A 14,207-nucleotide genomic window follows, 5' to 3' on the forward strand; every position below is an offset into this window, starting at 1 on the left:
CAAGTAGCTCGTGTGTCAGAGGCTGTCAGTGTCAGACCCAGCTGAGGCCTCCCTCCTGCCCCCAGCCCTGCCCAGGACCGATGGTGCCACCAGCAGACCACTGAACCCCACCTAGCCAACACCTAAATAACTCTCTTCCACACCTGTCATGGCTGCCTCCCCTGGGCCCCCATGTGAGCACTGAGCAAGGCTGGCCTAGACTTGACCCTGCTAATTGTGTCTCCTACATCAATGCAGACAACCACCTCCAGGGGAGCCGCCCTGGGGACAGTGACAAAGGATGGGAAGCTGGACTGCATGCAGGATCCACCTTAAAGGGTCCTGTTTGAAGCTGTTGACACCAGCCCAGCCCCAAACCAAAAAACTACCTGGTGATACAATTTGTTGTTTTAATTTAACTTAATTTAATTTAAAAATATATGCTACATTGGTTAAAAAAAGAGTTCATTGGCATCTTATATCCAATGAGCCTCACCATAACATGTAGAAGAAAACCACACTACAAGCATGACAATGGAGAAACAATGCAGGCCAACACCATGCATAGAGAATAAAGATGGCAGCTCTGATGACCTGAAAACTGCCAACCACCTAGTTAACCTCTCAGATAAGGAGTTTAGAGAAGAAATAAGGAGGATGTTCATTGAACTCAAAGAAAGCATAAATTTAGTTGAATGGACTACAAATAAGAATCAAGAGGATATGAAGATAGAAATTAGAAAACTCTAAATTGAAATAACAGGCCTGAAAAACTCAGTAGACAAAATGGAAACTTCAATGGAAAGCCGCTTTAACAGGGTAACAGCAGCTAAGGATTCAATCACTGAGCTGGAAGATGAAATGCAGAACAACTCCATACAACAGAAGAGATTGGAAAAGATCCTTAAAGCAAATGATCAGACAATGAAAGAAAATTACTCAAAGAATGTGAACAGATGAAAATATAAGTCTTTGATAAACTCAACAGAAACAACATAAGAATCATTGAAGTCCCAGTGACCCAGGAAGAAAATTCCTAGGAAGAATCAATAGTCAAGGACATCATTGCAGAGAAATTTTCAGAGCTAAAGACTACATGCAACCAAATTCTGCATGTCTGAAGAGTACCAGTTAAAAAAGACCCAAAGAAAAGCACCCCAAGACACATTCTAGTCACAGTGAAAAATCCCACAGTTAGGGATAGAACATTGAAAGATCAAAAAGGGAAATTACATCCAAAGGTAGCATCCTTAAGATTTACAGCAGACCTGTCACAAGAAACCCTCACGGCCAGAAGGAAGTGGTGGGATACAGTGACAAAACTCAAAGCTCTGAAAAGAGAAATAAAAGAATGTAGACTAGTAGATATATATAGGGCACCCCCTCCCCAGAAAACTGGATACACATTCTTCTCCAATGCACCTGGATCATTCTTCAGGATAGACCACATGCTGTCCATAAAACATACCTTCATAAAGTCAAGAGTATCAAAATTGTACAGACTACCTTCTCAGATCACAAGGCACTAAAATTAGATGTGAACTACAAAGGGACACTGAAGAAAACCTTTAACATCTGAAAATTAAACAGTTTACTACTGAACAACCAGTGGTTCAAAGATAAAATCAAAGAGGAAATCAAATCATTCCTGAAAACAAATGATAATGAAGGCACCATCGTGATAGCACAGCAGTAGAGTTTGCCTTGCACACAGCCAATCTAGGACGGACCTTGGTTCCATCCCGATGTCCCATATGGTCCCTGAGCCAGGAGCAATTTCTGAGCTTATAGCCCAGGAATAACCCCTGAGTGTTACAGTGGGTGGTCCAAAAAGAAAAAAAAAAAGAAAAAGAAAAGGCAAAACAAAAATAATAAAGACACAAATTCTCAGAATTTATGGGGCACAGAAAAAGTATTACTAAGAGGAACATTTATAGCTTTCCAAGCACACATCAGAAAGGAAGAAGGGCCCTACATAAAAAGCTTAATGACACATCTTATAATATTAGAAAAGGAAACAAAATTAGGTAGGCAGAAAGAAATAACAAAGCTTAGAGCAGAAATCAATGAAGTAAAAATCCAAAAAACAATCTGAAAAATCAACAAAATCAAAAGTTGTTTTTTTGAAAAAAAAAAAAAACAAACAAAAATCAAACAAGATTGATAAACCACTAGCATAACTCACAAAAAAATAAAAGGAGAGAGAGAAACTTAATAAACCAGATTAGAAATGAAAAGGGGAGATCACTACAGATACTGCGAGATTCAAAGGATAATCAGACTACTTTGAGAACATGAAACATGAGAACTTGGAAGAAATGGATAAATTCTTGAACTCTTATAATCTTCCATAGTTAAATCAGGATGATCTAGCATATCCAAATAGACCCACCACTATGGAATAAATTAAAATGGTAATCAAAAATCTTCACCAAAACAAAAGCTCAGGCAAGATGAATTCACTAATGAATTCTTTCAAAACTTTCTATAGAAACTACTACCAATCTTTTTCAGGCTCTTTCATGAAATTGAAGAATCAGGAACACTCCCAAATAGTTTTTATGAAGCTAACATCACCCTGATACCAAAACCAGAAAGAGAGGCTGCAAAAACCAAACAACCCCCCCAACCCACAAAACTACAGAGCAATATTCCTGATTAACACAGATGCAAAGATCCTCAAAAAACCTGGCAAATAGGATCCAGCGCCTCATCAAGAAGGTCATACACCATGACCAAGTAGGTTTCATCCTAGGAATGCAAGGATTGTTTAACATATGTAAATCATTCAACACAATACACAGTATCAACAAAAGGAAATATAAAAACCATATAATCATATCAATAAATGCAGAGAAAGCATTTGATAAGGTCCAACACCTATTCTTGATAAAAACTCTCCTCAAGATGGGAATGAAAGGAACTTTTCTCAATATCACCAAGGCCATCTACCACAAGCCAATGGCAAGTATTATTCTCAATGGAAATAAACTAAAAGCCTTTCCTCTAAAATTTGGTACAAGTCTGCCTTCTCTTACCACTCCTATTCAACATTTTGCTGGAAGTTCTTGCTATTGCAATTAAGCAAGACAATGATATCAAGTACATCCAGATAGGAAAGGAAGAAGTCAGGCTCTCACTGTTTGCAGATGACATAATACTATATTAGAAAATCCTAAAGACACTACCAAAAAACTTCTAGAAACAATAGACTTATTAAGAAAAAAACTGTGGTATATATACACATAATGGAATATTATGCAACTTTTAGGAGAAAAAAGTCACAAAATTTTCCTATATATGGATGTACATGTAAACTATTATGTTGAGTGAAATAAGTCAGAGGAAGAGAGATAGACACAGAATAGTCTTACTCATACATGGGTTTTAATAAAATAAAGACATTGTTGTAATAATGCCCAGAGACAACAGAGATGAGGACTGGAAGGACTGGCTCATGATATGGAACTCACCACAGAAATACTACACTACAACTATCATGACAATGTTAATGAGTGAGAAAATTAGAATGTCTGTCTCGAATACAGGGAGGATGTGAGGGAGGAGGAAGATGGGGTGCATTGGTTGTGGAGATATTGCACTGATGAAGATGATTGTTCTTTTTATGACTGAAACCCAACTACAATCGTGGTTGTAATTATGATGCTTAAATAAAAAAATTTTTTTTAAAAAAAGAACAGTACCTAAAAGCTTGAAATGTTATCTCTTCTCACTGGTCAAATTAATCCATATTAAAATGAGTGGAGAGAGAAAAAATGTGAATGGATTTGTTTTAAATAGAGAAATTCGTAAGTTGTTCTCTGCTTCACATTACTTAAAAGTGCTTTTAAGAAGTAAATGACCAAGGCATATTTAATAGTTTCCTAAATGCCCTGATCTCAGAAAACAGTAGAAGAAAACATGTATGTACGATAATTCCCTTTCCTTACTCCCTTCCTTCTCTTTTGTTTTCTTCCTTTCCCTCCCTTCCCCATCTCTTCCTTTGTTGTCACAGCAAGCAGTGCTCAGGGACTCCAGGCTCATTTCTGGTGGTTCTCTGAAGAACATATTCCGTTGGGGGTTGAAGCTGGACTTGACACATCTGTCTATACTCAGCTCTTGGTGCTCTCTTTGGCCCTTGCACTTATTTCTAACTTAAGAAATTCTCTTAAAAATAGGAAACTGCTTCAATAATTAAAAAAAAAGATGGTAATGTTGTCATAGGTAGTAACAATAGAAATATAGAATAAAAACAAAAGATCAATTCTGGATACATTTTGGGGTAAACTTATTGTTTCTTGCAATAAAGTCATTAGTCACTGTCAGACAATTTAGTAAGGTCTTGTTGCTAGTTGATCCTTCTGTCACTTCTCTTGTTCTTGAACAGTAGGTGGCTTTAGATATACTTGGTGTCTCACTTGATGTGTTCCTATAGAGAAGAAAAATTAAAAAAATTTTTTTTAATTTGGAGATGTCCTGGAATTCAAAGCACTATTACTGCAGCTTTTGTGGGGTATGCTTTTGGCTGCCAGAGCTTCTAGAAATATGAGAAAGTGGGTAGCAGTGCAGAGAGGGTCCCAATACTCACTTCGAGAAAAGTCCTTGTGATGTCAGCACAAATATGAGCATATTTGGAGTTTGGTCATATTTTATATGAATGAATTTTATATAAATTTTATATGAATGATGGAGGAAGGCCATTGTCAAAGTCGGAATTGTGGGTGATGGGTGCACCAGGCATGGTTTCAGCAGGGCAGGATTGGCCTGCCCTCTCCTCCTGAGATTGCTAGCTTTCAGCTACATGGCCAGGTCAGTGTACCCATACTTCTTCATAACTTGGTTTACATCTCATTTGAAAACAGAGTGAGTCTCTGAGACTAGTCTAATGCAGGCATGACAACTGTGTTTGTGTTTAAAGAAAAACTTACTAAATATTTTATCTCCCAGTGTAAATTTAAGCAATTGCACAGAGCATCTTTTTGTTGTATTGTCTAATATAGTGACTTGTTTTAGTCCCTACTATATGACTCAAGGTGAAATGTATAATTTAGAGTACTTTCTCTTTTACAGAAACTAATATACCACAATTATAACTCCTGCAATAAGCATTAAGAATTTGCTTTAAAATACAAGCATGTGCTCTATATTTCCTTTTTTACCTTTGTTTTAATGATCTAAAGTATTGTCATATTATGAGACTATTATGGTTAAATTTAAATTTCATTAAATAACTCATAATAGAAGACATTGACAAAGGGTTGGTTGTGCTTTGTGTTTTTTATAGGACCCAAGGAAATGTCATTATAATTATGTCTTTTTGTGAAATGTGAGATAAAAGAACTATTAACATTATTGAGGTGATAATAGCCTTCTGTGTATCTGAAACTTACCTCTTGATATGTGACTATGATTCCTGGTGTTTTCTTTCATGGATATTCATTTCTATAATGCATTGTGATCTCAGCTTTTTGTTTTCTATCTGCAAATTCTAGTGGGTCAATATCAACTTGGTTTTTTTCCCCCAATTCATCTACACATTAAATGAAACCTTTCACTATGTCTGAAGGATAATGGAGAGTGAGAGGTCATTTTAACTGACTGTGTTCCTAACTAAGATGTGTAGTGTGTTTTCAAATCATGGGTTATTAAAGTCAGAGGAATTTTATAAATCACATTGTTGGTGCTCTCATTTTATAATGATGAGACTAGAATAGCTAAGAAGAAAACTTATTATTTCTTTATTAAAAAAAACTATTAGAAGCAAGAAAGTGTACATAAAGAAGCCATTATCTGGGATTGAAGAATTAATCCTTTAACAAGATATCTTGTCCAAATATCATACAATCCTTCTGGGTCAAATAATGGTGATAAAAATGGGAGTTTTGAAATTTTCTTCAGAGAAGCAGCATAATGTAGCTAAGAGATGTACTTTTACAGGGGGATCTCTGTCTTAGTCTGATCAATAGACTTACTGACGTTTAACTCCATGGTTCATCTTGGAGATCAAATGATTATTTTACCTATTCAGAGTGTTTTATTTGAAATGGCTTATATTATTAATAGCAGTTAATAAAACTCTGGGGGATAAAAATTAAAATCAGTAAGTAGTTAATTTAAGGGGAAGATTAGTGTGTAGCAAGGTATTCCTTTTGACCTGTGAACTCAAATCTTGCCTTGACACAGTTCATAATGCCCTCTTTTTTAGTTACCAGCCAAACACTAATTTAATTTTCTCAGATGTTTCTAAGCCATGAGAGATAGTTGTCTAAAAGGAAATTCAGGGGCTATTCCTAGAATAAAGTGAAAATTCATTCTGAGAGGAAAAAGAATAGATACTCCCTACAGTGGAGGAGTTGGAAAGGCAAGAAGAGACTATGTGGGTTCCTTTTATATTGAATCGAGCTATTTCACAGACCAAATTTAATCTTCAAACTAGAATATTACAATCGTGGACCAGAATAGCAGTCTTTTCATTATCAGGGGCCTCATTCCTTAAATTTTCATAGATTAAACAGCACATTTTGGCCTAATTGTGGTTTGTTTGTTTGGTTATTTATTGATTGATTGATTTATTGATTTTTTGGACCACACCTGGCAGTGCTCAGGGGTTACTCCTAGCTCGGCACTCAGAGATCAGGTAACCCTATGGAATCGAATCCAGGTTGGCCTCATGCAAGACAACTAATCCACTCACTGTGTTATTAATCATAGGGTCAAGCCTTAAATATCTTTCTAGAATAATCTTTTCCACATTTTAGTCTACTTATTGTTATCATTGTGAATCTCCTGCTTCCTGCTTCATTGAACAATGAGGACTTGCTTCACATCTAAGTAAAGGGAAGGTCAGAGAATGGAAAGTCTGTCTTTGCCATTCTTCAATTTTGTGGACAGTTGTGTGTTCTCATTTGAACATTTATTTTTTGAGGAATATTGCCTACAAGACTATTAAGATATGTATTTGGTAGGACATTTTGAGAAAAATTTTGAGAGAAAGTAAATTTTTTTATCCTTCATAAGCCTAAGAAATTTTGAGAGAAAGTAATTTTTTTTATTCTTCAGTATAAACATGCTTAAGAAAGAATACAGATCTCTAAATAGACAGGTAAAGGAAACCAGGGGAGCATCAGGTCTTCTAAAAGGTGCATATTCTTAGTCTCACTGGAATGTTAAATTCCAGTAAAGAATCTCCCTTTATCGAAAGTTTGCATGATGTCATTTTGATTTTACAAAAGACCTAAAATACTATCTGTTTTTGATAACAAACAAAATCTAAATATAGGCAATGGATATTACTCAAAAGGGTGCAACATATATCTGTCATGTATGATGTTCAGAGACTGATCTCAGGCACTGTATGATTTCTGAGCAGTGCCAGATTGTCCCCATGAGTCTCCCAAGCACTATAACACTTGTATTCCCTTCCCTAGATCTGCTGGCTGTGATACCTATTTTTTAAAAAGAAATCTGTAGAGGATTATCACTTTTAAGACAAAGACAAAAAGTGAAAATAACATTCAGTATTTGTTTTGCAACAGTTCTTTTGGAGGTATCACACATCTCTAAACAGTAAAAGTGTCATTGCCTCACACCTTCCATGGAAAAAGCTTCTTGCAGGCTTTATCTTTATTATATAATCCCTACTTTTACTGTGTATTAGTGTTAGTTAGATTTTATTTTAAATTATTTAGGTCTAGGAATGCTAATTTTTTATACAAATAGCTAGCAGTTGTTTATATATTTAATGGTATTTTAGCCGTGAAAGAATTTTTAAGATTCTCTAGTTTTGTGCAGTAAGGGATTCCTGTATTTGGTTTGTAAAATGCACAAAAGTTGATAATTGTGTGGCAGACTGAAGGAGGTGAATCTTAGATAATTTTCTCTGAGAAACAGTAGATGATTAAATCATTATTTTGATAACATTGGAACCCAAAGAAAATGAAATCTATACAAAACCTCAAAATTGTGGAAAATAGAGAATACACATATACATCAAGATAGTTTTATTTGAGACTGTAAAATAAAAATCTATGAGTTGTTTGATATCAACCCAGATACCATATTTTTAAACCTCATGCAGCTGGGTCTGAAGAGGTAGGGTAGTAAAGAAGAAATAAAAAGCCAAAACAAACAGGAAAGTCAAGGAATCAATGGCTTCTCTTGGCTTCTTCCTTGTGGTATCTTCCAATGCCAAGTCAAAACTCATTCTTCTTTATAATACCAATACCCTTCCACAAGGAAGGGGAAGGTTGAGAGTGGGCTTTTACATATGAAAGGAAGAAGTTTAAAGAAGAAAGAAATTGGAGGTTGAGGTTTAATGAAGGAGGAAGTTGCTTAGAAATGGCACTGAAGAATCTTGGGATAGGATAGGGGTGAAAATTAGTTTGCTTAATTTCTACAGAACAATGAAACATTACAAGTGTAACATAACACCAGGTAGTAGTATGGCCAGGGTAATGAGCTAATTCTATGTACTTTTAATAGAATAGCTGCATCAGATCTAATGTGATTTTGAATTTTGGAGTTCCTGGGCCTCACTCCCAAATTACTATCTGGAACTCTCTGAGAGTAAACTTGTTTTATTTATTTATTTATTTAATTAATTTATTTTATTTTATTTTTACAGTTCTTTTTTTGAAGATCTGCTGATAGGTGTCTTATCAGATACTGCATTAATTAGTGTTTTAGTCAATTAGATAATGTATTTGAATGATTAATAATAAAAGAGTGTGTCCTCACCAGGATGCTGCGGGCAGGTTGCACTTGTCCCACAGCTTCTCTGCTCTGAGTCAGCCATGAAGCACCGCTGCCTGCTGCTGTGGGTCCGGGGAGGCTTCTGCGTGCTACAGATATGCTACAGAGCTTCTGCACGATACAGATATGTATCAATATTACTACAACTCATGCAACAGCCAGCAGAAACTTTTTTTTGACAAATGTAATTGCTGTTTATTGAAGATTCTGTTCTTGACCTCCAAAAGGGTTTGAAAAATATTTTCCTAGTGGAAAAAGTAGAAAAAGCCTAGTGAACCTAAAGAAGTTACAGGAGAAAAAAAAAAAAGAAAGAAAGAAAGAAAGAAAAGAATCAGAGCCACCTGAACCTCACACTTTCTGGAAGAGGAATTGGGAGTGGTGTGAAAAGGGGTTGGCAAGAAAGATGATTCTCATTGGTGGTTTAGGTTCCAGAAGGGTGGCTTTCTATGGGCTGATAAAGAGTTCAGGATGTACTTTGTGTGGTCTGTTCCTTTTTGAGCTGTAGCCATGTTTTATCTCCTGTTCAGGAGCTCAGGGAGAGAAGTCACATGGAAGAACTTTATCAATAATTATCTTTCAAAGACTTTACGGTGGACAGACTGGAAGTTGTCATAAAACATTTTGTTAATGTGACTTCCACACCAGGAAAAAACCCCTAATATAGACTGGCAATATATCTGGTTTAATATTGGTGGAGTGCATACCTTTGAGCGAAATCTGGAAACTTTGCAGCAGGAATTGGGCATTGAAGGGGAGAATCAGGTTCCTGTTGTCTACATCGCTGAAAGTGATGGTTTATTTCTCTTGAATATGCTGCCCACGGTTCTCATCATTGCTTTCTTACTCAACACCGTCTAGAGAGGACCTGTTGGTATTGGTCGAACAGGTCTGGGCATGGGGGAACTCTTCAGCATTGGTAAAAATACTGCCAAGGTCTTGAAAGATGAGATAGACGTCAAGTTCAAAGATGTAGCTGGCTATGAGGAGGCCAAGCTGGAGATAATGGAATTTGTGAATTTCTTAGGGGGAAAAAAAACAAACCCAAAGCAGCATCAAAACTTAGGAGCAAAAATCCCAAAGGATGCCATTCTCACAGAACCTTCGGGCCCGAAAAATCTTTGCTTGCCAAGGACACGGCTGGAGAAGCCAATGAGTTCCTGGAGATGAATGTTGTTGTGGGCCCAGCTAAAGTTCGAGATTTGTTTTCCCTTTGCTCGGAAAAATGCCCCTTGCATTCTGTTTATTGGTGAAATAGACACCATGGGAAGGAAGAGGGGAATAAGCAACTTTGGGGTGGGGGAAGTGAGTAGGAAAATAGGCTCAATCATCTGCTTGTGGAATTGGATGGTTTTAATACAACGGAAACGTCCTCACCATGGCAGGCACCAACTGACCAGATATCCGACCCTGTGCTAATGAAGTCTGGCTGCCTCGGTAGGCAGATCTTTATTGGATCACCAGACATAAGAGGAAGATCCTTTATTTTGAAAGTCCACCTCAGATCACTCAACTTGGTCAGTGCCCTGGAAAAGGAGAAATTTGCCAGAAAAGTTGCATCTTTAACTCCTGAATTTTCAGGGGCTAATGTCTGTAATGAAGCTGCTTTGATTGCTGCAAGACACCTGGCAGATGCCAGAAGTGAGCAACATTTTGAGCAAGAAATCGAGCTGGATTTGGAGAAAAAAAAAATCTCATGTTCTGTAGCCTGAGGAGAAGACCGTGGCTTACCACGAGGTGAGTCACTCAGTGGTGGCTGCTACCTGGAATACGTGGATCCATTCCTGAAGGTCTTCATTATCTCTAGAGGCAAAGACCTGGGCTATGCTCAGGATTTGCCCTAGGAAAAGTACCTGTACACCCACTGGCAATCCTCAAAGTACCCAGCAGATGCCAGGCAGTCAGTTCTTTGGCTATAGAGCAACTATCCACCTGACATGTGTTCTTCCTGGGTCACCAGGCCGTCTACTATGGAGGATTGAGGATTTGTCTCCCAACCACATCAACTAGGCCAGCATCTGGCTGAGCTTGTTCAGGCAGTGTTTTCATTCTCCCAAGAAAGCCCACTGTGCAAACTGTTTTAATCACACTATGATGTCCCTTCTTTCCTGTTTCCTCCAGAGTTCTCTCTGCAGAAAGGCAGAAAGGTGGCGCTGGAGGTAAGGTTTCTGCCTTGCAAGCGCTAGCCAAGGAAGAACCACGGTTCGATCCCCCGGCGTCCCATATGGTCCCCCCAAGCCAGGGACAATTTCTGAGCTCTTAGCCAGGAGTAACCCCTGAGCATTAAATGGGTGTGGCCCGAAAAAAAAAAGTCGTAGAAAATCATTGATGATGCTTAATTTCAGAATTTTATTTCCAAGGTTGTGAAATAGTACCACTGAATTATTTTGGGGAAGTAGTGATTCTGTAAATCATGTTTTACAGTTTTTAAAAATAGTATTACAAGAATCTTCCAATGATTCTTAATTATCATATTTATATATTTGAAATTAATGTATGTAGAATGAGTTTAAATGAAGTGCACTCAAAGGTTTTGTAGAAAACCCTATAATCATTTAAGTATTAGGTTTCTCTGATCTTGAGAAAATGATATTGTTATTGTTCTAAAGCATGGTTATATTATATAAAAAAAGAAGCATATTTAAATCAGAAAATCGTAAAATCACCCCAGATGCCTTATCTCCAACCTCAGGTGAATGAGTCTGAATTAGTGTCACACATGAAATAATCCAAACTAAACTGAGTATGAAACACATATAGTCTTCTACCTTGCATCTCCACCCAGGTACCTGCCAGAACTGCTGTTTTTATTGAGTATAGAGATCACCCCTGAGCAGAGCAGTAAAACAGCTCAGGCTATCCTGAGCCAATCCCACCCACGTTTACAAGTAAAATAATCTCTGTTTGGGGGTAAATCTAAGTTGTAAACAAACATACAAAGGAACCAGGGATGATCTTTGTTTTAGGTAAGGTGTTACCTAACAGAAGATTATTATTTTTTTATTATACTATTTATTTTCAATTTTTCTGATGAAGTATTACTTGAAGATTTTTCATGGTGGGCTTCCAGAGTGATGCTCAGAGACCTCAGGGTTTTTTCCAGCAATTTCTGGCCAACCAGGGTGTTGGATCAGTGCCAGACACTGGAATTTAGTGCTGCTTGAGCCCTGCTCTGTTGGGCACTCATTCCAGCAATGTTTTGGGAGCCTTCAGTACCACAGATGGTGATGAACAACTGTCTATCCATGGGGTAACTTGTGGTGCCAAAGATTGAATTATGGCCACCTATGCAAGGTCCCTTGCCTTAACTCCATACTATTTATAAGCCCTGAAGTTACTAATTTTAAAATCCAGAAATAAAAGGTATTATATGAGTACTTTTAAAATGAACAATATAATTATCTCTTACTTTACTCTGCAGACTAACAAATTGCTTATAGGCCGGCAAAATATAATTATAATCTGTGAATGAAAAAAGAATGCTTAAAGACAATAAAAATAAAAATTTTTATTCACATATTATATTTTACCAGCCTATAAGCAATTTGTTAGTATGCAGAGTAAATTAAAAGTCTATATGTTTTCTGATCTTTCCTAGAGAAAAATTTGAGTGCTACCTTTGGATCTGACTCTGACAATACTTTTTAAAAATTATGTAATTCTTGTTAAGAATTTTGTTATCTCTGGAAAACTTTCTTCATATACATATACATATTCATATATGATTTTGGATAATATGGTACTTTATTTTCTTCTTAGACATCTTAAAATTGCTTCAAAACTTTTGAGTTTAAAGATTTAAATAAAAAATGAAATACAATTATGCATTGCCATTTTCATATGGAAATAATATTCTGAACAAAAAATCAACTTTTTTGTTGGCATATGCTGGGTATTAATAGGAAAAATAAAAAGGTACTTTAAAGACATTTGCTTTTTCTTATAACTATAATAATATTATTAGTAAGTAATGACCCAAACATTTAGGACTTAAAAGAATAATGATGTTTTAAATTAAATTTGAGAATTTTGTTTATTTCAATGTTTAAAATGTATCATTTTATTCTTAAGTCCAATGATTTTTTTGTAACTGTATTTTATCATGTTTGATTATTAAAATGTATAATCTCATGGTAAAAACTCAAGTGAAATAGAAAATATAGTAAAACTTGCTTATATATTCTCTACTTAGACCTAACTAAGATTCCCACTTTTAGGATAAACTCTCCGAGGCCTTACTTGCCTATCTGAATCTTTGTGAATGTAAGTAAATCTGTATATCTCATTCTGTGATCTTCTTAATAGATCTTTCAGAGTTGGTCCATCTCTCTGTTAAGCTTTCTTTGAATGTATTTTCCTCTACTTTCTAAGAAATTCTTTATCTGTATTTTCTTTTGCCTTTTTTCCCTTTAGTTTTGCTTCTCAATGTCATTATTTTGTCATTCTTGTCATCTTTCACAGCCTCCATGGTAGGTTTTTTTTTTTTTTTTTTTGGTTTTTGGGCCACACCCTGTGACGCTCAGGGGTTACTCCTGGCTATGCGCTCAGAAGTTGCTCCTGGCTTCTTGGGGGACCATATGGGATGCCGGGGGATCGAACCGCGGTCCGTCCTAGGCTAGTGCAGGCAAGGCAGGCACCTTACCTCCAGCGCCACCGCCCGGCCCCCTCCATGGTAGGTTTTTAAAATATAAAATATGTGTACATATGTTTAATGTGTCCATTTATCAAAAATAGAACTATTAGATATTTTTAACTATTATATAATTAAAAAACTTATTTTTAATGATAAAAGGTACTCTATAGTACACTCTAATATAGATTTGATTTACTTTGCCAATAGTTTTCATTTTAATTACTTTTTAATTGGCATATAATATTTATGGACCTTAGAAATTTTACTTAATACATATGTAATGATTACCAATATCAACTTTAATACTTTCAAACAATTTTTTCTTGACATTTAGGTTTTTCTGGCTTTCTTATAACTATTCATATTTTCATATTAATACATATCTTATAAATTTAAAGAATCTTAGTAGTTGAGATAACTACTGCTAATAACTCCTATTGTAAATACACTAAATTTAAAGGTCTTGATCATAAAAATTAGAAATTCAACATTAGGCTAAGTCCAACACAAATTTAATATTTTATTTTCAGGGTTTTTTTTGAAAGATATTTTGCCATACCTGGTAGTGTTTCTGAGAGTCACTTCTTACATTGTGCTTGGGGAATTCCTCCTCAAGTGCTCAGGGACCCATGTGATGCCACCAAGGATTGAAGTGAGGCCTTCTCCATTCAAAATAAACACACAAATCTTTGACCTCTTTCTTTGATTCTCATTGTATTTTTATAGGTTTTCTTAGGAAAGGTCAGCTTCTTTAAACAAGTATTATAAGATATTGCTAATAATAACTGGTATAATGTGGACTATTTCTTTTGAAATTTCTAAGGATATATTTTATGATGAATATGTT

At 36.0% G+C, this 14,207-nt stretch overlaps 1 pseudogene; it reads left to right on the plus strand.

Moving 5' to 3' along the window:
• Nucleotides 1-8,827: 8,827 nt before the first annotated feature.
• LOC126015098 (AFG3-like protein 2) lies at nt 8,828-10,646 on the plus strand (annotated as a pseudogene).
• The last annotated feature ends 3,561 nt before the right edge of the window (nt 10,647-14,207 follow it).

Source organism: Suncus etruscus, chromosome 1 (genome assembly GCF_024139225.1).
Source record: "Suncus etruscus isolate mSunEtr1 chromosome 1, mSunEtr1.pri.cur, whole genome shotgun sequence".
Taxonomy (NCBI): domain Eukaryota; kingdom Metazoa; phylum Chordata; class Mammalia; order Eulipotyphla; family Soricidae; genus Suncus; species Suncus etruscus.